Source organism: Styela clava, chromosome 15 (genome assembly GCF_964204865.1).
Source record: "Styela clava chromosome 15, kaStyClav1.hap1.2, whole genome shotgun sequence".
In the NCBI taxonomy this organism is placed as follows: domain Eukaryota; kingdom Metazoa; phylum Chordata; class Ascidiacea; order Stolidobranchia; family Styelidae; genus Styela; species Styela clava.
The window spans coordinates 6,604,454-6,631,438 of record NC_135264.1 but is presented as its reverse complement, the minus strand read 5'-3'; the positions used below and the strand labels follow the sequence as shown (position 1 = coordinate 6,631,438).

The following is a 26,985-nucleotide window of genomic DNA, read 5'->3' as shown; positions in this document are numbered from 1 at the left end:
CTGATCAAAACTAAGTACACCAAGGTATTCGTTTTGGTATCAAATTTTACACAATTTTGATTTTATTTCATTTTATTAGATTATGACATCTGTTATTTTGTGCGTCTCTGATTGCTCTGAAAACACAATGCTACTATTTTATTTTTGTCTCATTTAACGCATTTGATGTTTCTCGAAACGGGGACTTGAAATATAAGATTTCTACTCAATTTTAATTAAACGCAAAGTAAAACTAATTTGTTCCCTGTAATTGTTACACTTCAAAAATTACCTTCAAATTTATTACAATCAACAGCAAGAATATATGTTAAATAATCTGATGCAAATAAGATCTTTGTGTTGCTATTCGCATGAGATTCAACTGTAAGAATAAACACATAAGGTATACAAATGTTTGTGTTACAAGTGGTCACAATAGAAAGTAATGTACAAGTATTGATTAAATCAGATCATAATAGAGGATTTCCATTAGATTTCTCCCGTTTACTAATGGGTTACTTGGTATATTTTATACAACAGTATTGCATATCGCCTTTTTGTTATGGCGATAGTTTGCAACAGTGCTTAGTTTGTTTTATTAAAAAGGCATAAGTTTCGGCTTTTTGTCAAATATATGACTTGCAAAAAATGCAAAAAAAATCGACGCAAATAATTAATTTCTGTAAAATCCCTTAAGAAATGCATTGCGCGCATCGGAAAAATTGGAAGCATATCGTCAAAACGAGAGAGGCTTCAAACGATCCCGCGAAAACGAGAGGGAAGCACACTCTATATTTATATATCTCTGTGAAAATAGCTCACAATGTACTAGAGGTTATCATAATTCATTTGATTATGGATAGTTTGAAATAAGTTACGCCAGTTAATGTAATTAGTATTATGTATTTCCAACAATGCGAAAAATCATAGTGACGTCATATGGTTTTCTTAGTGAAATTAATTTTGGGGTCATAACAAAGATGTTCATGTAATATGATGTCATAAATTAATATAAAATTTCCGTTGTACGGAAGATCTGTATGTTAATCACGCAAGTATACTAAATAATAAGTTGAATATAGAAAACTAATAAACCGCATTAGCTGTAAACTTGAAGTCAGAGTAGCTATTTCTATTTGTGCCAATGGAGCATGAACTTGACCCAAATTCTACCCTTTTTGCAGTGGCGGCGCGTGGTCATTTTGACAACCGGGGCAAGCTACTGCGGGACCAAGTCACCCCCATCTACGGGGACAAGATGAGCGCTGTAAGTTCTCCCATCATTTCATGAGTATAAAAACCATTCTATCGGTAACAACCAATCGGCAAAAGCGACAATTTTTAACGATAAGAAAGTGTCTTTAAAACCGGTTCAAGTCAAGGGATTAATAAATATAGACATACTTTATTTTGAAACCTCTTTCAAGAGGAAAGGCAATATTTACCCAGATAAATACAATGACATATTAACAGAAACTTCGGGAAAGCAGACAAAACCTAAAATAAGGTTTAAAACGTTACTATGAAGAAAGGAAAGTTAATGCAAAGATAAGGACATGCGTTGCTCACTCATAGATATATATGCTGCTAGACTTCTACTGCTTGAACATATATGCAACACGCCGCGGTTTCTTGGAAGCAAAATGCTCAACAACGCGCTGAATAAAGTCATGCATTCCAGAAATAACGTCTGTGTAAATGGATAAAACAGCCAAGGCATTTAATCTATCTTGCTTCATTGTGTTTCTGAGATACGTTTTAATACGCTTCAGCGTGCTGAATGTTCGCTCTGCGTCGGCGGAAGAAATAGGCGTCGTCAAAATGATGTCCAGAAATTTTGCAGACGCCGCAAAGGTAGTTACTAGAGTGTTATCTATGAGCAACCCATAGAGCGCGCAAGTTGATGTGATGTTCAAAAAAGTTTGATTGGTGTATATACATCGCAATTCTTTTTCCAATTTACCCACGTTTATCATGGGGTAAAATTTGGAGACAGTAGCCAACAAATGGATGGAAAATTGACGTGCAAATTTTGAAAAATTTTTGGGGTTCATCAAAGAGAACGCGGCAAGGTGTTCAGTGCGCAGACGATCGCCTATTTGATTCACCAGACAAAATCAAACGCTGCGTTGTTTGCCCGCGGCGTAAAGAAGCACTCCATGTGTCGTCGTATTTTATTGTTTCCCGGATACGAGATACAGCATCGCAGAAGTCTGAAATACACGACTGCACAGACGCTCCATCCATTAGCCTTGACTGCAATGCGCCGTATAATACATCCACGTGATAGAATATTTTGGAGAAAAAAGCGAGAAAAAGTGAAAACTCACCATCTTCTAGCAGACGCTTTAGACCCGCCGCCTCTCTCACAGAGCGTTCGTCCCAAACCGGAGAGCTCTGAATGTCGTTGAAACACTCAATGAGCTCAGACCTAATTTCGGACACGCCCTGCACCACGCGTGATTGGAAGTTCCAACGTGTTGGTGCACAAGCTGGGAGACGGCGGCTACATATCTGGCGAAGGAGGTCAGAACGCTTCGGCGAAACGGAAAAAAAGGAAGAAAACCCCGAAACATTTGCAAAAAATATACGGACGAGAGGGGTATCAAGACACATATTTTTAATAACGAGGTTAAATTGGTGTGCATGACAATGTAAAAAATGCGCATGAGGAAAATCTTCTTCTATATAAACTTGAACACCATGTTTCGACCCACTCATGACTGCCGCGCCGTCATAAGTTTGAGCTATCAATTTTGACTTCGCGTTGTAAGGCTGTAACACTTCTTTCAGTACAGCCGATATCCCGCAAGCCGTGCGATCAACGATTGGTACAAAGCTGTGAAATCTCTCGGTAGGTTTACCATCTTTCACAAACCGAAAAATCACAGCCAGTTGAGAAACGCACGTGATGTCAGTTGTCTCGTCAGACTGAATCGAAAGAAACTGGCAATTCTCAATTTCCAGAGCCAAATGTTGTAAATAAATTTTATACATTGAGTCGAGCAAATCATTTTGGATATCCTTAGATGTCCCTTTCGAAACAGTTGCGGCATCAAGATGATCTCTCAATACTGTATCTAGGGATGCGGTGTATTCCACCATATCCAAAAATACCCCTCTATTAGGAGAGCCAGCCCGTTCATCGTGCCCACGGAGGGACAGCTCGTGACAACCAATGAACTTCAAAACATCTATCAATCGACCGAGAACATGGCGGTTTTTCTCGACGTTTTGGTTGTGCCGACGAATAGAAATCGCGCGTCCTTCATCCAACTGTGCTGCAATATTAACATTTCCGAATGTTCGGTATTTTACTGCATTGTCCAGATGCTCCATAGAAGATTGATAATCACTGGCACGCTCGGAAAGATGTTAAAGATCTCTAAAACCAAATTTACACCAACGTGAGTCACGGGCGGTAGCAAAAAGCAGGCAATAAAAACAAAAAAGTGCATTTTTGTCCTCGCTGTAACACAACCATTCGTGTTTTTTATACCAAGTTTCTGCGCAGAATGTACGCCGACGCTTTCCTCCGTCATGGGATTGTTCCAGTGAACAATTTTTTGGTTGATAAGGCCCAAGACGTTGTACCTCTAATTTTTGTTCCAGCGGCAGCTGCGAAAACGGAGTGCGAAGTAGTGCATCAACCTTATTCATTATGAGGTCTAAGGCTAAGAAATGCGAAGCCGGAAAGAAGTGAGGAGCTCAAAAGGAATGTGGAAAATCGAAAGCAAATGGACTAAAGGTCTCTAACTGATTCAAATAGCAAAACAAGCGACAAAAACGAAGGCGAGGAAACTATCAACTCTTCAAGCAACCAACGAACGAGAAGGAATGCGTGAATATGTCAACACGTTATTAAAAGAAACGTCGGCATTGTGTCGTCATGATTTCGGGGCTAGCCCCGATCGGCCCCGATGATTTAGTAAAAGAAACAGAAAACAAACGAGACAAACGCGGCGAGTGGAAGATAAAAGAGAGAATACGATATACAATGAGCAACCGGGGCAAAATCGGCGTCGCCCCGTCGACGTTCGGCGAAGGCTTTGCGAGCGAAAAATGAACCATGTCGGGAAAATATGGTTAGTGTAGACAGTCTGTGCAACCGATATTGAGGTATTTTTCGAATATTTTTCATTATACCGAAAAAACCTATTGGCCCTATTGACGCGCCGCCACTGCCTTTTTGTATTTTTTATGAAATCGCCCATCTGGGACTTCAAAGAGAGGGGTGTAGGAGTATTATTAAAACGTATCTGAGCATTATTTAATATGTACAATAGAGATGATATGGCAATATTGTTATCAGCGCAATGCAGATCGTGGCTTTTTATGGAAGTATGTTTGGGCAGCATAAATCGCCCAGCTTTACAAAACTGCCAAAATTATCAAAACCAACTGGTAACGTGACAGTAATTACAAATAGAAAAGCTCTTGTACAAGAAGACCAATCCAATTTTTCAACTGTTGGTACGTCGCCCATCAAGATCCGTCTGTCAAAATCGGTGACAGCAAAATTACTTTCGCTGACCATGAAGTTTAGAGTGACTGTTCTGTACCATTGTCCGACAAACAATTCCATTGTGAGAAGATATTACAAGTCATCGTTGTATTAAAATCTCGATTTGGGCACAGATAGCAAACGTCAGCTTCAATAACAGATGCGTCGTATGCCATGTATCGCATGCCATGCCATTATTGCTGTTTTGATTAAGATTCCAGCTATATCTAATTAATTTAATTACTATAAAATACCCAACATCTAAAAAAGACAAGAACGAAGAAATAATCTCAAGAACCAGCTGCTCCCAAACCAACAAGCGAGTCTATTCTATCAGACCCTGGGCTGTCACCAATCATGCCGCTGCCGCCTCAACCAGATTCCGCAACTACATCCTCCTCGAGTCATAAAGGAACGAAGCCTTCATCACCAACTGTATCTCCTCTATGCTTATCTAAGATTCAAGATACCATTCAGAAAAATATAGAAATACAACTTCCGAGCATCATTGCTCGTTGTATCTCAGAAAATTTCAATACTCTGAATAGCTCTTCGGAATACTTACCAATGAGTCCAGGATTAAAAGAGTTTATGGATAATCAATCCCAATCCATGAAGGAGATTAAAGATGAACTGTCAATCATCAAAAATTCTCAAACATTTCAATCCAAGAAGTTTGATGATCTGTTAATACACCAAAAAACAGTTGATGAGCAGCTAAAATTGCAAAACAAAAAAATTAAATCTTTAGAAGATCGTGTCCTGGATCTCGAAGAAGATCTTTGGTATTTAATGGAGCATGTAGAAGATCAGGAAAGACGCTCCAGGCTTGAGAACTTAGAGTTCCACGGAGTACCACCATTACCAAATGAAGATACTGACAAGCTGGTGCTGGAGATTTCAAAGCTCATAAAAGTAAACATTCAACCGAGTGACATCTCGTTTAGTCATCGGTTCCCTACTCGCAATCGGAAAAACCATCCCCCCATCATTGTCCGATTTACTAACCGGAGAATTCGCCATAAAATTGAATAGAGGTGATATTAAACATACATGGCAGACTGTCAAAGTGATTGTAAACACAAAACCAGCAAATGATTCATCAATATCTGAATTGAAACTTGAAAATGGTTTCAAAACAAAAAACAGCCACACAATCGCAAACGAATTTGTTTCAAACATTGGGAAAAGTTTAATAAATGAAGTGCCACAAACGAATATAAATTTCATGAGCTTTCTCGGTGCCCCTATGAAAGATTCTTTATATTGACGGTCAACTAATGCGACTGAGATATTCAATACCATCTCAGCTTTAAAAATAGGTAAAGCTGCCGGTGCTTATGATGTTTCTTCACATTTCTTGAAGAAAATTGCTGACATAATCTCGCCAGTTATTGCACATTTTTTTAATACGTCTATAAGAATAGGTATATTTCTATCTGCACTGAAACTTGCCAAAGTTATCCCATTGTACAAATCCGGCGATAAAACTAACCCATCTAATTACCGACCTATATCTGTCTTATCATGTTTGGCAATTGTCTTCGAAAAATTTAACTGCATTTTTCGAAAAAAACAAACTAATTAATAAATTCCAATTCGGATTTCATACAAAACATTCGACAAGTCGAGCAATTATTGATCTAATTGAATATATTTATGACAAATATGAAAAGGGAGAACATGTTTGCTGTGCTTTCTTAGATTTGAAAAAAGCTTTCGATACCGTAAGTCATAACATACTCTTACGCAAACTTCATCATTACGGTATGCGAGGTTATGCTAATTCTCTTTTAAAAGATTACCTACATGGCCGATTCCAATATGTGGAAGTCGAAAATAATCGTTCGGAGGTTCTTCCTATTGACTCCGGTGTGATCCAAGGCTCTTCACTTGGCCCTTAATTATTCCTCGTATTTATAAACGACATCTCACGATGTTCGAATTTGTTCGCGGATGATACTGGTCTCCTAGGTAGTTCCAAATCATCGACTAATCTTCAAAATTGCTTCAACCTAGAATTAAAAAAGGTCTATGATTGGATGCTCTGTAATAAGCTAACTATCAATATAGAAAAATCTAAAGTAGTCCACATACGCCCTAGTCGCAACGATCAGAAAACACCTCTGATAATCAAAATGAATGAAACTGAACTTGAATCTGTTCCCTCGTATAAATATCTTGGATTGAACATTGATCACCGTTTACGGTGGGATCTGCATGTCAAAGAGTTACATAAAAAACTTTCACGCTCAGTAGGTATACTAAGCAAACTTCAACACTATACAGACCGGAGTACACTCAAAGTGGTATATTATTCACTTTTCCAGACTCACATCCAATATGCAATTGCTGCCTGGGGATCTGCCACTAAAGCGACCTTAAGAGCTATAAACGTTTTACAGAATAGAGCCAATAAAATTCTATATGGACCGTCCACTCGTGTTAACATGAATACCACGTACCATAAAACTGGCGTACTCAAACTTGATGATATCTACAAACTAGAAATATTTAAATTATTTCATCAATACCATAATTGTTGCCTTCCACAGGCATTTTCTAAATACTTTGTAAAGCAGAGTAGTGTTCACGATCACAATACTAGATCATCTGCAATGTCATCCTACTTTGTACCACGCCAAACCTACTCTAAGACACAAATATCACTCAAATACACAAGTGCGATTATGTGGAATGCTGTACCTGGTGAAATGCGAAGCATGTCTTATCCTCTGTTTAAAATGAAGATGAAAAAATTTCTTTGGTCCAAGTATCTCGAATGATGACAATAGTTAATTTATATTCCTTGAGGTTTTTCCAAACCCTGAAATCAATTCAACATAATATGAGCTAATAACTCGGTCCATAATATTAGTATGTACTTCTGATGGTTCATTTTCTAACAAATTTTTAACACTATTTGTGTTTATTTATTTATTTTTTACAACATGCCAATCTCATGCCAGATTTACCGAAATATACTCGTTTCATTTGATTCCCACTCCCCTTAACTGGAACTAGATATGGGTTCTCAAGTCATTGTTGTAGTTTAGTAGCTATGAACTTTGTATTATATATATACAGATATATTGCAAATCTCAGCATTTGTCATGTTAAAAGTAACTTTTTTTATTACACACTTGAAATGACACTCCAACACCTAGTCACATTGTTTCTTTTTTGTTATATTGTGCAGTCCAGTGCGTCTGTACAGACGATAGAATATTATTCATCATGTTTCCGGTACCGTACGGTACCGTATTTCATATTCGAGTACCGGTACCGGTACGGTACTGTGCGGCATGTTAAACATCTGCTTCAATAGATTTATGTCATTTATACCTGTTCTTTCTTCATTGTCTCCCGTTGTCCAGTCCACTACAACTGATGATTATCATAATTTGGTTGTGATAACTGAGCCACTACAAATTTCCGAATATTTCCCCATAACACGCTTTTATTCACTGCCTGTAAGCTACGAAACGGGGAATACCCAAATTACTATCTGATGTATTGCGTGGCTCTCAGATACACCCTAGTGTCATGACGATTTCTCGTTAAACCGTATTAGTATATATTTACGGCTAAACGATCTATGCTATATTGATCTACTAAAATTATATGTTAATTAGATAGTTGAATCTTGGGTGCCGCTGCTAGATAACCAACTTTGGTTCCCCACGGCTTCCCTTCCCCAGTAAAATTATGTTCTTGAATTTTTGCTTATTTTTTGCATCATTCATTATTTTACTGGTTGGAAAAAATAAACTTGACTTGACTTGACTTGAAAATTACAAGATTGCAAAAAAATCTTAGCCCGCTGCTTCAGGCAAATACTTGCTCCGCCTATGTTTGAATTTTGTGACAAAGGCCCATGTCTAGGCAAAAAAACAAACATGGGTGGAAATATGTTAGAAGTCTTTCACGTTCATTATTATTCAGGTAATTGTAAATAAAACTGCAAGCTGGTTCCCATTCTGCACATTGCCATAAGTTTATAGGATAAATATTCCCGTAGTATGTGAACTGGGTTAGCGTTAATAAGCAATAACTTTATTCGGATTTTCCTTATTTTTGTTATATTTTGAAATCGAACTGCCTGTGTTGGCCAAGTAAATATACACCTTACCGTAGGTTTCAGTCCTTGATGTAAAGTGGGCAACAAAATTAGTTACCTCTATATTTGTACACACACTTCTGGAGCGCCGTTTATGGGGCTTCAGCTGTCATTTTAAAACCTTGTGCAAGCTTTGAATGACTGACATCGGGTTAAATACCTATCTTAAGCAGAGACTTAAATTAATTAATTAACATATCGACGTAACATGTTCCAGACAAAGTTTCTTTGTTTTGTTTTGTATATATTTGACCGTGTTTATTTTAAGAGATATCGGTCATTGAGCTTTGTTTTATGGTCGACCGCTCATAAATTACTCCCTTTTTAGAACAATTTCACCATCTGTCCGTGGGCAGGAATAGGCATGTCGGCGTAAACAAAACCCTTTATCAATCTTTTCTTTTTCTCATATTCTTGTTTATTTATTATTTCGAATCATTGCCAGTCGGCCGTTTACTATTTATTTATTGTTAGGAGTTTGCCGTTGAGTAGTGCTAATTTACTTGCCGCAATGAGCGGATATGTTTGCTTGATTTTAAGTTAAATGATGAGGTTTGATTTGTTTTGCATAATTTAATGTTGCTATTGTTTGCATATTTTAGAATAAAGTATTTTAATAACCTGCCTGTTGGGTTTGCCGTAAACTTTAGCAACCCTCAACATTACTATATGTTTATTTGGACCTCTACCTTACAAGAATTATTTACAGGTCTATATCTACGATACTGGAATCATTTGTTTTTATCACCACACAATTTCGTCGTTTTAATTCATCACATTTACATATTCAAAGTGGTTAAGTTGTTAATTATCGTGAAACCTGGCAGGGATACATCAAAGGAAGTTAATAGCCCGAAGTGTCACCGCCCAACACGTTATAGGCTTCTTGTAGAGCCTCATCACTAATACTAAGTCGCTTATATTCTACATAACATATTGACACTCTCTGTTGTATTAGCTTAACATATATGTACAAAATCGCGTGACGAAACTAAGGATTGGCTGGTATAAATTGTCACGTTTTGGGTTAAAATAGCAAGATCTTGGCCAAAGTGACCCTAGAAAAAAAATTCTCTATGCATGACGTTACAAAGTAAAACTGACTATGCTCACTCATGCATGAATGACATTCTATAGTAAAACTGGCTACGCTCACTCATGCATGATGTTACAAAGTAAAACTGACTACGCTCACCCATGCATGACGTTACAACGTAAAACTAACTATGCTCACTCATGCATGAGGTTACAAAGTGAAACTGACTATGTGCTCACTCATGCATGAAGTTACAAAGTAAAACTGACTACGCTCACCCATGCATGACGTTACAAAGTAACACGGACTATGCTCACTCATGCATGAATGACGTTCTAAACTAAAACTGACTACGCTCACTCATGCATGACGTTACAAAGTAAAGCTGACTTCGCTCACCCACGCAAGAAGCTACACAGTAAAACCGACTACGCTCACCCATGCATGGAGTTACAAAGTACAACTGACTACGCTCACCCATGCATGACGTTACAAAGTAAAACTGACTATGCTCACTCATGCATGAATGACGTTACAAAGTAAAACCGACTACGCTCAATCCTGCATGATGTTAAAAAGTAAAACTGATTACGCTCACCCACGCATAAGGTTAGAAAAAAACTGATTGTGCTCACTCATGCATGAATTTACAAAATACAACTGACTGCGCTCACCCATGCAAGAAGTTCCAAAATAAAACTGACTACGCTCACTCACGCATGAAGTTCCAAAGTAAAACTAACTACGCTCACTCACGCATGAAGTTACAAAGTAAAACTGACTACGGTCACCCATGCATGAAATTCAAAGTAAAACTGACTGTGCTCACTCATGCAAGGAGTTCCAAAGTAAAACTGACTACGCTCACTCACGCATGAAGTTCCAAAGTAAAACTAACTACGCTCAATTACGCATGAAGTTACAAAGTAAAACTGGCTACGGTTACCCATGCATGAAGTTCAAAGTACAACTGACTGTGCTTACTCATGCAAGAAGTTCCAAAGTAAAACTGACTACACTCACTCACGCATGAAGTTCCAAAGTAAAACTAACTACGCTCACTCACGCGTGAAGTTACAAAGTAAAACTGACTACGGTCACCCATGCAAGAAGTTACAAAGTACAACTGACTGTGCTCACTCATGCAAGAAGTTCCAAAGTAAAACTGACTACGCTCACTCACGCATGAAGTTCCAAAGTAGGACTGACTACGCTCACACATGCATTAATTTACAAAGTAAAACTGACTCGTTGACCCATGCATAAAGTTACAAACAAAATGAAACCGACTATGCTCACTCATGCATGAAGTTACAAACTGAAACTGACTATGCTCACTCTTGCATGAAGTTATAAAGTAAAACTGACTATCTGCTCACTCATGCATGAAGTTACAAAGTAAAACTGGCCACACCCACTCATGCATGACGCATGAAGTTACAAAGTAAAACCGACTACGTAAAACTGACTACGCTCACTCAAGCAAGACGATACGAAATAAAAATGACTATGCTCACTCATGCATGAAGTTACAGTAAAACAAACTACGCTCACCCATGCACGGCGTTACAAAGTACAACCCGATGAATAAACCCGACTACGCTCACTCATGCATGAAATTACAAATTAAAACCGACTATGCTCACCCATGCATGAAGTTGCAAAGTAAAACTGACTATGCGCGCCCATTCATGAAGTTGCAAAACTGCCATTCGAAGTTGCAAAGTAAACTGACTATGCTCATCCATGCATGAAGTTGCAAAGTAAAACTGATCATGCTCACCACCCATGCATGAAGTTTCTTGGTGGCCTCTCACTGCATTTCTTTTGGTGATAGTCTTTCGGAATATTTGTCTATCACTTATCACTTTAACTGTGGACTAGCTCTGCCATTTCGAAACGGTATAGAACAAGACATTCAAAATTTATCAAAGCAAATAAATTCTTTTATTATACAGATATATTTTCTTCATTTATTATATATATGCAAAATACAACTAAAACATATTGCAAAGTAAGTGGAGTAGTCACATATTTAATTAAATAATCTAAATAGATTTGTCAGTAATATACCGTATATTCAATTGCATATGGTAACATTGCATTTTTTAATAAATAAAATAAAAAAGGATTTTCTAAAATGTCAAAATATAATACCGAGCTTCCATGTGGACCCAAGGGGTGTCGGTTTTCCCACTCGTTAGGACTTGTTGATGGGGTCCTATCGCGCTCCAGAAAAATCTGAAACGCCCTATGCCCATATTTAAATGCCAAACGGATACATGACTATACCAATAAAACCACAGTGAACAATCAAAACGTTGACTCCCACAAATAGTGGCTTGTCAAAATCATAAAACACCACCCAGTCATTAATGCATTATATAATACCTCATAGTGATTGTCTTCACAGATCTTTTTTGGCTTCTTCTATTTCTCGGTAAGTAATCTTCTGAAAACAAAAACCATTTAATAAAAATATTCAATAGAATCGAAATTATTAATAAAATTCACTTAATTGAACTTCTCACCATTAAAAATATCTAAGCCTAATAAAATTCGTAAAAATATTTACATGTAATGTGTAGATTTTCCTTGTATCTGTCTTTTTTAATTTTTTCAGTGCCTTCAAAGTTCTGTGCCTGAGAAGCTAGAATAACATTAAAAAAATCTAAGCCTAATAAAAACCCTATCATTCCTAATGGCGGGAATGGGTCTAAATCTATCTATACCGAATAAAATATTAAAAACAAAGAAGCCATGGCAAGATCTGCTAATTTTTTCCTTCTTTTGTCGGTGTCACGATATCCTGGTTCCTGTTGAAAATACCTCAAAAAAAAGAAGAGAAAATAATGATTAGGACAAATAAGATAGGGAAATATGGCTAGAGCATATTACTAAAAAAGCTTTATTAATAAATATTCAATGTCAGCAATGAACATAATACTTCGTGCATTACTATATCAGTATTAATATAATCAAAAAAGAATCATATCGAACTAAAATCAAAATGAACACTAGATAGAAATGAAACACTTGTAACATACTTACCGGAATTTCAAATTTGTCTCTGATTCCGTCTTTTTTCAATTTCTCTAGTGCCATCAAAATTCTGTGCCTGAGAATCTAAGATAATATTAACAATATCCGAGCCTAATAAAATTTGTAAAAATATTTACATGTAATTTGTAGATTTTCCTTGCATCCGTCTTTTTCTAATTTTCTCAGTCCCTTCATAGTTCTGTGCCTGAGAAGCTAGAATAACATTAAAAGTATCTCAGCCTAATAAAAACCCTATTATTCCTAATGGCGGGAATGGGTCTAAATCTATCTATACCAAATAAAATATTAAAAACAAAAAAGCCATGGCAACCCTGTTAATACTTTTCTTCATTTGTCGGTGTCACGATATCCTGGTTCCTGTTGAAAATATCTTAAAAGTAGAAGAGAAATTAATGATTATGACAAACACAGATAGGAAAATATGGATACAGCATATTACGAAAAAAGCTTTATTAAATAATATTAAATATTCAATATCAGCAATAAACATAGTACTTCTTGCATTACTGTACCAGTATTAATATAATCAAAAAAGTATTATATCGAACTAAAATCAAAATGAACACTAGATAGGAGTAAGCCTGACTAATGAAACACTTGCAACATACTTACCGGAATTTCAGATTTGTCTCCGATTTCGTCTTCTTTTAAATTCTTCAGTGTCTTCAAAATTTTGTGCCTGTGAAGCTTAGATAACATTAACAATATCTGAGCCTAATAAAATTTGTAAGAATATTTACATTCAATATGTAGATTTTCCTTGTATCAGTCTTTTCCTATTTTCTTCATTGTTTCCTTGTATCAGTCTTTTCCTAATTTCCCTATTGCCTTCATAATTCTTTGCCTGAGAATCTAGAATACCATTAAAAATATCTAAGCCTAAAAAAAAACTATTATTCCTAATGGCAGGAATGGGTCTAAATCTATCTATACCAAATAAAATATTAAAAACAAAAAAGCCATGGCAACCCTGTTAATACTTTTCTTCTTTTGTCGGTGTGACGATATCCTGGTTCCTGTTGAAAATATCTTAAAAATAGAAGAGAAATTATTGATTATGACAAACACAGATAGGAAAATATGGATACAGCATATTACGAAAAAAGCTTTATTAAATAATATTAAATATTCAATATCAGCTTTGAACATATTACTTCTTGCATTACTGTATCAGTATTAATATAATCAAAAAAGTATTATATCGAACTAAAATCAAAATGAACACTAGATAGGAGTAAGCCTGCCTAATGAAACACTTGCAACATACTTACGGAATTTCAGATTTGTCTCTGATTTCGTCTTCTTTTAATTTCTTCAGTGTCTTCAAAATTTTGTGACTGTGAAGCTTAGATAACATTAACAATATCTAAGCCTAATAAAATTTGTAAGAATATTTACATTCAATTTGTAGATTTTCCTTGTATCAGTCTTTTCCTATTTTCTTCATTGTTTCCTTGTATCAGTGTTTTCCTAATGTCCCTATTGCCTTCATAATTCTTTGCCTGAGAATCTAGAATACCATTAAAAATATCTAAGCCTAATAAAAACCCTATTATCCCTAATGGCGGGAATGGGTCTAATTCTATCTATACCAAATAAAATATTGAAAACAAAAAAGCCATGGCAACCCTGTTAATACTTTTCTTCTTTTGTCGGTGTGACGATATCCTGGTTCCTGTTGAAAATATCTTAAAAATAGAAGAGAAATTATTGATTATGACAAACACAGATAGGAAAATATGGATACAGCATATTACGAAAAAAGCTTTATTAAATAATATTAAATATTCAATATCAGCAATGAACATATTACTCCTTGCATTACTCTATCAGTATTAATATAATCAAATAAGTATAATATCGAACTGAAATCAAAATGAACACTAGATAGGAGTAAGCCTGACTAATGAAACACTTGCAACATATTTACCGGAATTTCAGATTTGTCTCTGATTTCGTCTTCTTTTAATTTCTTCAGTGTCTTCAAAATTTTGTGCCTGTGAAGCTTAGATAACATTAACAATATCTAAGCCTAATAAAATTTGTAAGAATATTTACATTCAATTTGTAGATTTTCCTTGTATCAGTCTTTTCCTATTTTCTTCATTGTTTTCTTGTATCAGTCTTTTCCTAATTTCCCTATTGCCTTCATAATTCTTTGCCTGAGAATCTAGAATACCCTTAAAAATATCTAAGCCTAATAAAAACCCTATTATTCCTAATGACGGGAATGGGTCTAAATCTATCTATACCAAATAAAATTTTGAAAACAAAAAAGCCATGGCAACCCTGTTAATACTTTTCTTCTTTTGTCGGTGTGACGATATCCTGGTTCCTGTTGAAAATATCTTTAAAATAGAAGAGAAATTATTGATTATGACAAACACAGATACGAAAATATGGATACAGCATATTACGAAAAAAGCTTTATTAAATAATATTAAATATTCAATATCAGCAATGAACATAGTACTTCGTGCATTACTGTATCAGTATTAATATAATCAAAAAAGTATTATATCGAACTAAAATCAAAATAAACACTAAATAGGAGTAAGCCTGACTAATGAAACACTTGCAACATACTTACCGGAATTTCAGATTTGTCTCCGATTCCGTCTTTCTTCAATTTCCCCAGTGCCTTCAAAATTTTGAGCCTGAGAAGCTAAGATATTAATAACAATATCTACGCCTAATAAAATTTGTACAAATATTTACATGTAATTTGTAGATTTTCCTTGCATCCGTCTTTTTCTAATTTTCTCAGTCCCCTCATAGTTCTGTGCCTGAGAAGCTAGAATAACATTAAAAGTATCCCAGCCTAATAAAAACCCTATTATACCTAATGGCGGGAATGGGTCTAAATCTATCTATACCAAATAAAATATTAAAAACAAAAAAGCCATGGCAACCCTGGTAATACTTTTCTTCATTTGTCGGTGTCACGATATCCTGGTTCCTGTTGAAAATATCTTAAAAGTAGAAGAGAAATTAATGATTATGACAAACACAGATAGGAAAATATGGATACAGCATATTACGAAAAAAGCTTTATTAAATAATATTAAATATTCAATATCAGCAATAAACATAGTACTTCTTGCATTACTGTATCAGTATTAATATAATCAAAAAAGTATTATATCGAACTAAAATCAAAATGAACACTAGATAGGAGTAAGCCTGACTAATGAAACACTTGCAACATATTTACCGATATTTCAGATTTGTCTCTGATTTCGTCTTCTTTTAATTTCTTCAGTGTCTTCAAAATTTTGTGCCTGTGAAGCTTAGATAACATTAACAATAGCTAAGCCTAATAAAATTTGTAAGAATATTTACATTCAATATGTAGATTTTCCTTGTATCAGTCTTTTCCTATTTTCTTCATTGTTTCCTTGTATGAGTCTTTTCCTAATTTCCCTATTGCCTTCATAATTCTTTGCCTGAGAATCTAGAATACCATTAAAAATATCTAAGCCTAATAAAAACCCTATTATTCCTAATGGCGGGAATGGGTCCAAATCTATCTATACCAAATAAAATATTAAAAACAAAAAAGCCATGGCAACCCTGTTAATACTTTTCTTCTTTTGTCGGTGTGACGATATCCTGGTTCCTGTTGAAAATATCTTAAAAATAGAAGAGAAATTATTGAATATGACAAACACAGATAGGAGAATATGGATTCAGCATATTACTAAAAAAGCTTTATTAAATAATATTAAATATTCAATATCAGCAATGAACATAGTACTTCGTGCATTACTGTATCAGTATTAATATAATCAAAAAAGTATTATATCGAACTAAAATCAAAATGAACACTAGATAGGAGTAAGCCTGACTAATGAAACACTTGCAACATACTTACCGGAATTTCAGATTTGTCTCTGATTTCGTCTTCTTTTAATTTCTTCAGTGTCATCAAAATTTTGTGCCTGTGAAGCTTAGATAACATTTACAATATCTAAGCCTAATAAAATTTGTAAGAATATTTACATTCAATTTGTAGATTTTCCTTGTATCAGTCTTTTCCTATTTTCTTCATTGTTTCCTTGTATCAGTGTTTTCCTAATGTCCCTATTGCCTTCATAATTCTTTGCCTGAGAATCTAGAATACCATTAAAAATATCTAAGCCTAATAAAAACCCTATTATTCCTAATGGCGGGAATGGGTCCAAATCTATCTATACCAAATAAAATATTCAAAACAAAAAAGCCATGGCAACCCTGTTAATACTTTTCTTCTTTTGTCGGTGTGACGATATCCTGGTTCCTGTTGAAAATATCTTAAAAATAGAAGAGAAAATATTAATTATGACCAACACAGATAGGAAAATATGGATACAGCATATTACGAATAAAGCTTTATTAAATAATATTAAATATTCAATATCAGCAATGAACATAGCACTTCGTGCATTACTGTATCAGTATTAATATAATCAAAAAAGTATTATATCGAACTAAAATCAAAATAAACACTAGATAGGAGTAAGCCTGACTAATGAAACACTTGCAACATACTTACCGGAATTTCAGATTTGTCTCCGATTCAGTCTTTCTTCAATTTCCCCAGTGCCTTCAAAATTTTGAGCCTGAGAAGCTAAGATATTAATAACAATATCTAAGCCTAATAAAATTTGTACAAATATTTACATGTAATTTGTAGATTTTCCTTGCATCCGTCTTTTTCTAATTTTCTCAGTCCCTTCATAGTTCTGTGCCTGAGAAGCTAGAATAACATTAAAAGTATCTCAGCCTAATAAAAACCCTATTATACCTAATGGCGGGAATGGGTCTAAATCTATCTATACCAAATAAAATATTAAAAACAAAAAAGCCATGGCAACCCTGTTAATACTTTTCTTCATTTGTCGGTGTCACGATATCCTGGTTCATGTTGAAAATATCTTAAAAGTAGAAGAGAAATTAATGATTATGACAAACACAGATAGGAAAATATGGATACAGCATATTACGAAAAAAGCTTTATTAAATAATATTAAATATTCAATATCAGCAATAAACATAGTACTTCTTGCATTACTGTATCAGTATTAATATAACCAAAAAAGTATTATATCGAACTAAAATCAAAATGAACACTAGATAGGAGTAAAGCCTGACTAATGAAAGACTTGCAACATACTTACCGGAATTTCAGATTTGTCTCCGATTTCGTCTTCTTTTAATTTCTTCAGTGTCTTCAAAATTTTGTGCCTGTGAAGCTTAGATAACATTAACAATATCTAAGCCTAATAAAATTTGTAAGAATATTTACATTCAATTTGTAGATTTTCCTTGTATCAGTCTTTTCCTATTTTCTTCATTGTTTCCTTGTATCAGTCTTTTCCTAATTTCCCTATTGCCTTCATAATTCTTTGCCTGAGAATCTAGAATACCATTAAAAATATCTAAGCCTAATAAAAACCCTATTATTCCTAATGGCGGGAATGGGTCTAAATCTATCTATACCAAATAAAATATTAAAAACAAAAAAGCCATGGCAACCCTGTTAATACTTTTCTTCTTTTGTCGGTGTGACGATATCCTGGTTCCTGTTGAAAATATCTTAAAAATAGAAGAGAAATTATCGATTATGACAAACACAGATAGGAAAATATGGATACAGCATATTACGAAAAAAGCTTTATCAAATAATATTAAATATTCAATATCAGCAATGAACATATTACTTCTTGCATTACTGTATCAGTATTAATATAATCAAAAAAGTATAATATCGAACTAAAATCAAAATGAACACTAGATAGGAGTAAGCCTGACTAATGAAACACTTGCAACATATTTACCGATATTTCAGATTTGTCTCTGATTTCCTCTTCTTTTAATTTCTTCAGTGTCTTCAAAATTTTGTGCCTGTGAAGCTTAGATAACATTAACAATAGCTAAGCCTAATAAAATTTGTAAGAATATTTACATTCTATTTGTAGATTTTCCTTGTATCAGTCTTTTCCTATTTTCTTCATTGTTTCCTTGTATCAGTCTTTTCCTAATTTCCCTATTGCCTTCATAATTCTTTGCCTGAGAATCTAGAATACCATTAAAAATATCTAAGCCTAATAAAAACCCTATTATTCCTAATGGCGGGAATGGGTCTAAATCTATCTATACCAAATGAAATATTAAAAACAAAAAAGCCATGGCAACCCTGTTAATACTTTTCTTCTTTTGTCGGTGTGACGATATCCTGGTTCCTGTTGAAAATATCTTAAAAATAGAAGAGAAATTATTGATTATGACAAACACAGATAGGAAAATATGGATACAGCATATTACGAAAAAAGCTTTATTAAATAATATTAAATATTCAATATCAGCTTTGAACATATTACTTCTTGCATTACTGTATCAGTATTAATATAATCAAAAAAGTATTATATCGAACTAAAATCAAAATGAACACTAGATAGGAGTAAGCCTGCCTAATGAAACACTTGCAACATACTTACGGAATTTCAGATTTGTCTCTGATTTCGTCTTCTTTTAATTTCTTCAGTGTCTTCAAAATTTTGTGACTGTGAAGCTTAGATAACATTAACAATATCTAAGCCTAATAAAATTTGTAAGAATATTTACATTCAATTTGTAGATTTTCCTTGTATCAGTCTTTTCCTATTTTCTTCATTGTTTCCTTGTATCAGTGTTTTCCTAATGTCCCTATTGCCTTCATAATTCTTTGCCTGAGAATCTAGAATACCATTAAAAATATCTAAGCCTAATAAAAACCCTATTATCCCTAATGGCGGGAATGGGTCTAATTCTATCTATACCAAATAAAATATTGAAAACAAAAAAGCCATGGCAACCCTGTTAATACTTTTCTTCTTTTGTCGGTGTGACGATATCCTGGTTCCTGTTGAAAATATCTTAAAAATAGAAGAGAAATTATTGATTATGACAAACACAGATAGGAAAATATGGATACAGCATATTACGAAAAAAGCTTTATTAAATAATATTAAATATTCAATATCAGCAATGAACATATTACTCCTTGCATTACTCTATCAGTATTAATATAATCAAATAAGTATAATATCGAACTGAAATCAAAATGAACACTAGATAGGAGTAAGCCTGACTAATGAAACACTTGCAACATATTTACCGGAATTTCAGATTTGTCTCTGATTTCGTCTTCTTTTAATTTCTTCAGTGTCTTCAAAATTTTGTGCCTGTGAAGCTTAGATAACATTAACAATATCTAAGTCTAATAAAATTTGTAAGAATATTTACATTCAATTTGTAGATTTTCCTTGTATCAGTCTTTTCCTATTTTCTTCATTGTTTCCTTGTATCAGTCTTTTCCTAATTTCCCTATTGCCTTCATAATTCTTTGCCTGAGAATCTAGAATACCCTTAAAAATATCTAAGCCTAATAAAAACCCTATTATTCCTAATGACGGGAATGGGTCTAAATCTATCTATACCAAATAAAATTTTGAAAACAAAAAAGCCATGGCAACCCTGTTAATACTTTTCTTCTTTTGTCGGTGTGACGATATCCTGGTTCCTGTTGAAAATATCTTTAAAATAGAAGAGAAATTATTGATTATGACAAACACAGATACGAAAATATGGATACAGCATATTACGAAAAAAGCTTTAATAAATAATATTAAATATTCAATATCAGCAATGAACATAGTACTTCGTGCATTACTGTATCAGTATTAATATAATCAAAAAAGTATTATATCGAACTAAAATCAAAATAAACACTAAATAGGAGTAAGCCTGACTAATGAAACACTTGCAACATACTTACCGGAATTTCAGATTTGTCTCCGATTCCGTCTTTCTTCAATTTCCCCAGTGCCTTCAAAATTTTGAGCCTGAGAAGCTAAGATATTAATAACAATATCTACGCCTAATAAAATTTGTACAAATATTTACATGTAATTTGTAGATTTTCCTTGCATCCGTCTTTTTCTAATTTTCTCAGTCCCCTCATAGTTCTGTGCCTGAGAAGCTAGAATAACATTAAAAGTATCTCAGCCTAATAAAAACCCTATTATACCTAATGGCGGGAATGGGTCTAAATCTATCTATACCAAATAAAATATTAAAAACAAAAAAGCCATGGCAACCCTGTTAATACTTTTCTTCATTTGTCGGTGTCACGATATCCTGGTTCATGTTGAAAATATCTTAAAAGTAGAAGAGAAATTAATGATTATGACAAACACAGATAGGAAAATATGGATACAGCATATTACGAAAAAAGCTTTATTAAATAATATTAAATATTCAATATCAGCAATAAACATAGTACTTCTTGCATTACTGTATCAGTATTAATATAACCAAAAAAGTATTATATCGAACTAAAATCAAAATGAACACTAGATAGGAGTAAAGCCTGACTAATGAAAGACTTGCAACATACTTACCGGAATTTCAGATTTGTCTCCGATTTCGTCTTCTTTTAATTTCTTCAGTGTCTTCAAAATTTTGTGCCTGTGAAGCTTAGATAACATTAACAATATCTAAGCCTAATAAAATTTGTAAGAATATTTACATTCAATTTGTAGATTTTCCTTGTATCAGTCTTTTCCTATTTTCTTCATTGTTTCCTTGTATCAGTCTTTTCCTAATTTCCCTATTGCCTTCATAATTCTTTGCCTGAGAATCTAGAATACCATTAAAAATATCTAAGCCTAATAAAAACCCTATTATTCCTAATGGCGGGAATGGGTCTAAATCTATCTATACCAAATAAAATATTAAAAACAAAAAAGCCATGGCAACCCTGTTAATACTTTTCTTCTTTTGTCGGTGTGACGATATCCTGGTTCCTGTTGAAAATATCTTAAAAATAGAAGAGAAATTATCGATTATGACAAACACAGATAGGAAAATATGGATACAGCATATTACGAAAAAAGCTTTATCAAATAATATTAAATATTCAATATCAGCAATGAACATATTACTTCTTGCATTACTGTATCAGTATTAATATAATCAAAAAAGTATAATATCGAACTAAAATCAAAATGAACACTAGATAGGAGTAAGCCTGACTAATGAAACACTTGCAACATATTTACCGATATTTCAGATTTGTCTCTGATTTCCTCTTCTTTTAATTTCTTCAGTGTCTTCAAAATTTTGTGCCTGTGAAGCTTAGATAACATTAACAATAGCTAAGCCTAATAAAATTTGTAAGAATATTTACATTCTATTTGTAGATTTTCCTTGTATCAGTCTTTTCCTATTTTCTTCATTGTTTCCTTGTATCAGTCTTTTCCTAATTTCCCTATTGCCTTCATAATTCTTTGCCTGAGAATCTAGAATACCATTAAAAATATCTAAGCCTAATAAAAACCCTATTATTCCTAATGGCGGGAATGGGTCTAAATCTATCTATACCAAATGAAATATTAAAAACAAAAAAGCCATGGCAACCCTGTTAATACTTTTCTTCTTTTGTCGGTGTGACGATATCCTGGTTCCTGTTGAAAATATCTTAAAAATAGAAGAGAAATTATTGATTATGACAAACACAGATAGGAAAATATGGATACAGCATATTACGAAAAAAGCTTTATTAAATAATATTAAATATTCAATATCAGCTTTGAACATATTACTTCTTGCATTACTGTATCAGTATTAATATAATCAAAAAAGTATTATATCGAACTAAAATCAAAATGAACACTAGATAGGAGTAAGCCTGCCTAATGAAACACTTGCAACATACTTACGGAATTTCAGATTTGTCTCTGATTTCGTCTTCTTTTAATTTCTTCAGTGTCTTCAAAATTTTGTGACTGTGAAGCTTAGATAACATTAACAATATCTAAGCCTAATAAAATTTGTAAGAATATTTACATTCAATTTGTAGATTTTCCTTGTATCAGTCTTTTCCTATTTTCTTCATTGTTTCCTTGTATCAGTGTTTTCCTAATGTCCCTATTGCCTTCATAATTCTTTGCCTGAGAATCTAGAATACCCTTAAAAATATCTAAGCCTAATAAAAACCCTATTATTCCTAATGACGGGAATGGGTCTAAATCTATCTATACCAAATAAAATTTTGAAAACAAAAAAGCCATGGCAACCCTGTTAATACTTTTCTTCTTTTGTCGGTGTGACGATATCCTGGTTCCTGTTGAAAATATCTTTAAAATAGAAGAGAAATTATTGATTATGACAAACACAGATACGAAAATATGGATACAGCATATTACGAAAAAAGCTTTAATAAATAATATTAAATATTCAATATCAGCAATGAACATAGTACTTCGTGCATTACTGTATCAGTATTAATATAATCAAAAAAGTATTATATCGAACTAAAATCAAAATAAACACTAAATAGGAGTAAGCCTGACTAATGAAACACTTGCAACATACTTACCGGAATTTCAGATTTGTCTCCGATTCCGTCTTTCTTCAATTTCCCCAGTGCCTTCAAAATTTTGAGCCTGAGAAGCTAAGATATTAATAACAATATCTACGCCTAATAAAATTTGTACAAATATTTACATGTAATTTGTAGATTTTCCTTGCACCCGTCTTTTTCTAATTTTCTCAGTCCCCTCATAGTTCTGTGCCTGAGAAGCTAGAATAACATTAAAAGTATCTCAGCCTAATAAAAACCCTATTATACCTAATGGCGGGAATGGGTCTAAATCTATCTATACCAAATAAAATATTAAAAACAAAAAAGCCATGGCAACCCTGGTAATACTTTTCTTCATTTGTCGGTGTCACGATATCCTGGTTCCTGTTGAAAATATCTTAAAAGTAGAAGAGAAATTAATGATTATGACAAACACAGATAGGAAAATATGGATACAGCATATTACGAAAAAAGCTTTATTAAATAATATTAAATATTCAATATCAGCAATAAACATAGTACTTCTTGCATTACTGTATCAGTATTAATATAATCAAAAAAGTATTATATCGAACTAAAATCAAAATGAACACTAGATAGGAGTAAGCCTGACTAATGAAACACTTGCAACATATTTACCGATATTTCAGATTTGTCTCTGATTTCGTCTTCTTTTAATTTCTTCAGTGTCTTCAAAATTTTGTGCCTGTGAAGCTTAGATAACATTAACAATAGCTAAGCCTAATAAAATTTGTAAGAATATTTACATTCAATATGTAGATTTTCCTTGTATCAGTCTTTTCCTATTTTCTTCATTGTTTCCTTGTATGAGTCTTTTCCTAATTTCCCTATTGCCTTCATAATTCTTTGCCTGAGAATCTAGAATACCATTAAAAATATCTAAGCCTAATAAAAACCCTATTATTCCTAATGGCGGGAATGGGTCCAAATCTATCTATACCAAATAAAATATTAAAAACAAAAAAGCCATGGCAACCCTGTTAATACTTTTCTTCTTTTGTCGGTGTGACGATATCCTGGTTCCTGTTGAAAATATCTTAAAAATAGAAGAGAAATTATTGAATATGACAAACACAGATAGGAGAATATGGATTCAGCATATTACGAAAAAAGCTTTATTAAATAATATTAAATATTCAATATCAGCAATGAACATAGTACTTCGTGCATTACTGTATCAGTATTAATATAATCAAAAAAGTATTATATCGAACTAAAATCAAAATGAACACTAGATAGGAGTAAGCCTGACTAATGAAACACTTGCAACATACTTACCGGAATTTCAGATTTGTCTCTGATTTCGTCTTCTTTTAATTTCTTCAGTGTCATCAAAATTTTGTGCCTGTGAAGCTTAGATAACATTTACAATATCTAAGCCTAATAAAATTTGTAAGAATATTTACATTCAATTTGTAGATTTTCCTTGTATCAGTCTTTTCCTATTTTATTCATTGTTTCCTTGTATCAGTCTTTTCCTAATTTCCCTATTGCCTTCATAATTCTTTGCCTGAGAATCTAGAATACCATTAAAAATATCTAAGCCTAATAAAAACCCTATTATTCCTAATGGCGGGAATGGGTCCAAATCTATCTATACCAAATAAAATATTCGAAACAAAAAAGCCATGGCAACCCTGTTAATACTTTTCTTCTTTTGTCGGTGTGACGATATCCTGGTTCCTGTTGAAAATATCTTAAAAATAGAAGAGAAATTATTAATTATGACCAACACAGATAGGAAAATATGGATACAGCATATTACGAATAAAGCTTTATTAAATAATATTAAATATTCAATATCAGCAATGAACATAGTACTTCGTGCATTACTGTATCAGTATTAATATAATCAAAAAAGTATTATATCGAACTAAAATCAAAATAAACACTAGATAGGAGTAAGCCTGACTAATGAAACACTTGCAACATACTTACCGGAATTTCAGATTTGTCTCCGATTCAGTCTTTCTTCAATTTCCCCAGTGCCTTCAAAATTTTGAGCCTGAGAAGCTAAGATATTAATAACAATATCTAAGCCTAATAAAATTTGTACAAATATTTACATGTAATTTGTAGATTTTCCTTGCATCCGTCTTTTTCTAATTTTCTCAGTCCCTTCATAGTTCTGTGCCTGAGAAGCTAGAATAACATTAAAAGTATCTCAGCCTAATAAAAACCCTATTATACCTAATGGCGGGAATGGGTCTAAATCTATCTATACCAAATAAAATATTAAAAACAAAAAAGCCATGGCAACCCTGTTAATACTTTTCTTCATTTGTCGGTGTCACGATATCCTGGTTCATGTTGAAAATATCTTAAAAGTAGAAGAGAAATTAATGATTATGACAAACACAGATAGGAAAATATGGATACAGCATATTACGAAAAAAGCTTTATTAAATAATATTAAATATTCAATATCAGCAATAAACATAGTACTTCTTGCATTACTGTATCAGTATTAATATAACCAAAAAAGTATTATATCGAACTAAAATCAAAATGAACACTAGATAGGAGTAAAGCCTGACTAATGAAAGACTTGCAACATACTTACCGGAATTTCAGATTTGTCTCCGATTTCGTCCTCTTTTAATTTCTTCAGTGTCTTCAAAATTTTGTGCCTGTGAAGCTTAGATAACATTAACAATATCTAAGCCTAATAAAATTTGTAAGAATATTTACATTCAATTTGTAGATTTTCCTTGTATCAGTCTTTTCCTATTTTCTTCATTGTTTCCTTGTATCAGTCTTTTCCTAATTTCCCTATTGCCTTCATAATTCTTTGCCTGAGAATCTAGAATACCATTAAAAATATCTAAGCCTAATAAAAACCCTATTATTCCTAATGGCGGGAATGGGTCTAAATCTATCTATACCAAATAAAATATTAAAAACAAAAAAGCCATGGCAACCCTGTTAATACTTTTCTTCTTTTGTCGGTGTGACGATATCCTGGTTCCTGTTGAAAATATCTTAAAAATAGAAGAGAAATTATTGATTATGACAAACACAGATAGGAAAATATGGATACAGCATATTACGAAAAAAGCTTTATCAAATAATATTAAATATTCAATATCAGCAATGAACATATTACTTCTTGCATTACTGTATCAGTATTAATATAATCAAAAAAGTATAATATCGAACTAAAATCAAAATGAACACTAGATAGGAGTAAGCCTGACTAATGAAACACTTGCAACATATTTACCGATATTTCAGATTTGTCTCTGATTTCCTCTTCTTTTAATTTCTTCAGTGTCTTCAAAATTTTGTGCCTGTGAAGCTTAGATAACATTAACAATAGCTAAGCCTAATAAAATTTGTAAGAATATTTACATTCTATTTGTAGATTTTCCTTGTATCAGTCTTTTCCTATTTTCTTCATTGTTTCCTTGTATCAGTCTTTTCCTAATTTCCCTATTGCCTTCATAATTCTTTGCCTGAGAATCTAGAATACCATTAAAAATATCTAAGCCTAATAAAAACCCTATTATTCCTAATGGCGGGAATGGGTCTAAATCTATCTATACCAAATGAAATATTAAAAACAAAAAAGCCATGGCAACCCTGTTAATACTTTTCTTCTTTTGTCGGTGTGACGATATCCTGGTTCCTGTGGAAAATATCTTAAAAATAGAAGAGAAATTATTATTTATGACCAACACAGATAGGAAAATATGGATACAGCATATTACGAAAAAAGCTTTATTAAATAATATTAAATATTCAATATCAGCAATGAACATAGTACTTCGTGCATTACTGTATCAGTATTAATATAATCAAAAAAGTATTATATCGAACTAAAATCAAAATGAACACTAAATAGGAGTAAGCCTGATTAATGAAACACTTGCAAC

General features: G+C 33.1%; 1 long non-coding RNA gene across 1 annotated transcript in view; it reads right to left on the bottom strand.

Annotated features, from left to right (window-relative positions):
- Positions 1-312: 312 nt before the first annotated feature.
- LOC144432457 (uncharacterized) overlaps positions 313-26,985 on the bottom strand; it is a 46,162-nt gene continuing 19,489 nt past the window's right edge. Inside the window, exon 3 of the long non-coding RNA XR_013480697.1 lies at positions 313-361. This is a non-coding gene — a long non-coding RNA (uncharacterized LOC144432457). The remainder of the gene's footprint in view (positions 362-26,985) is intronic.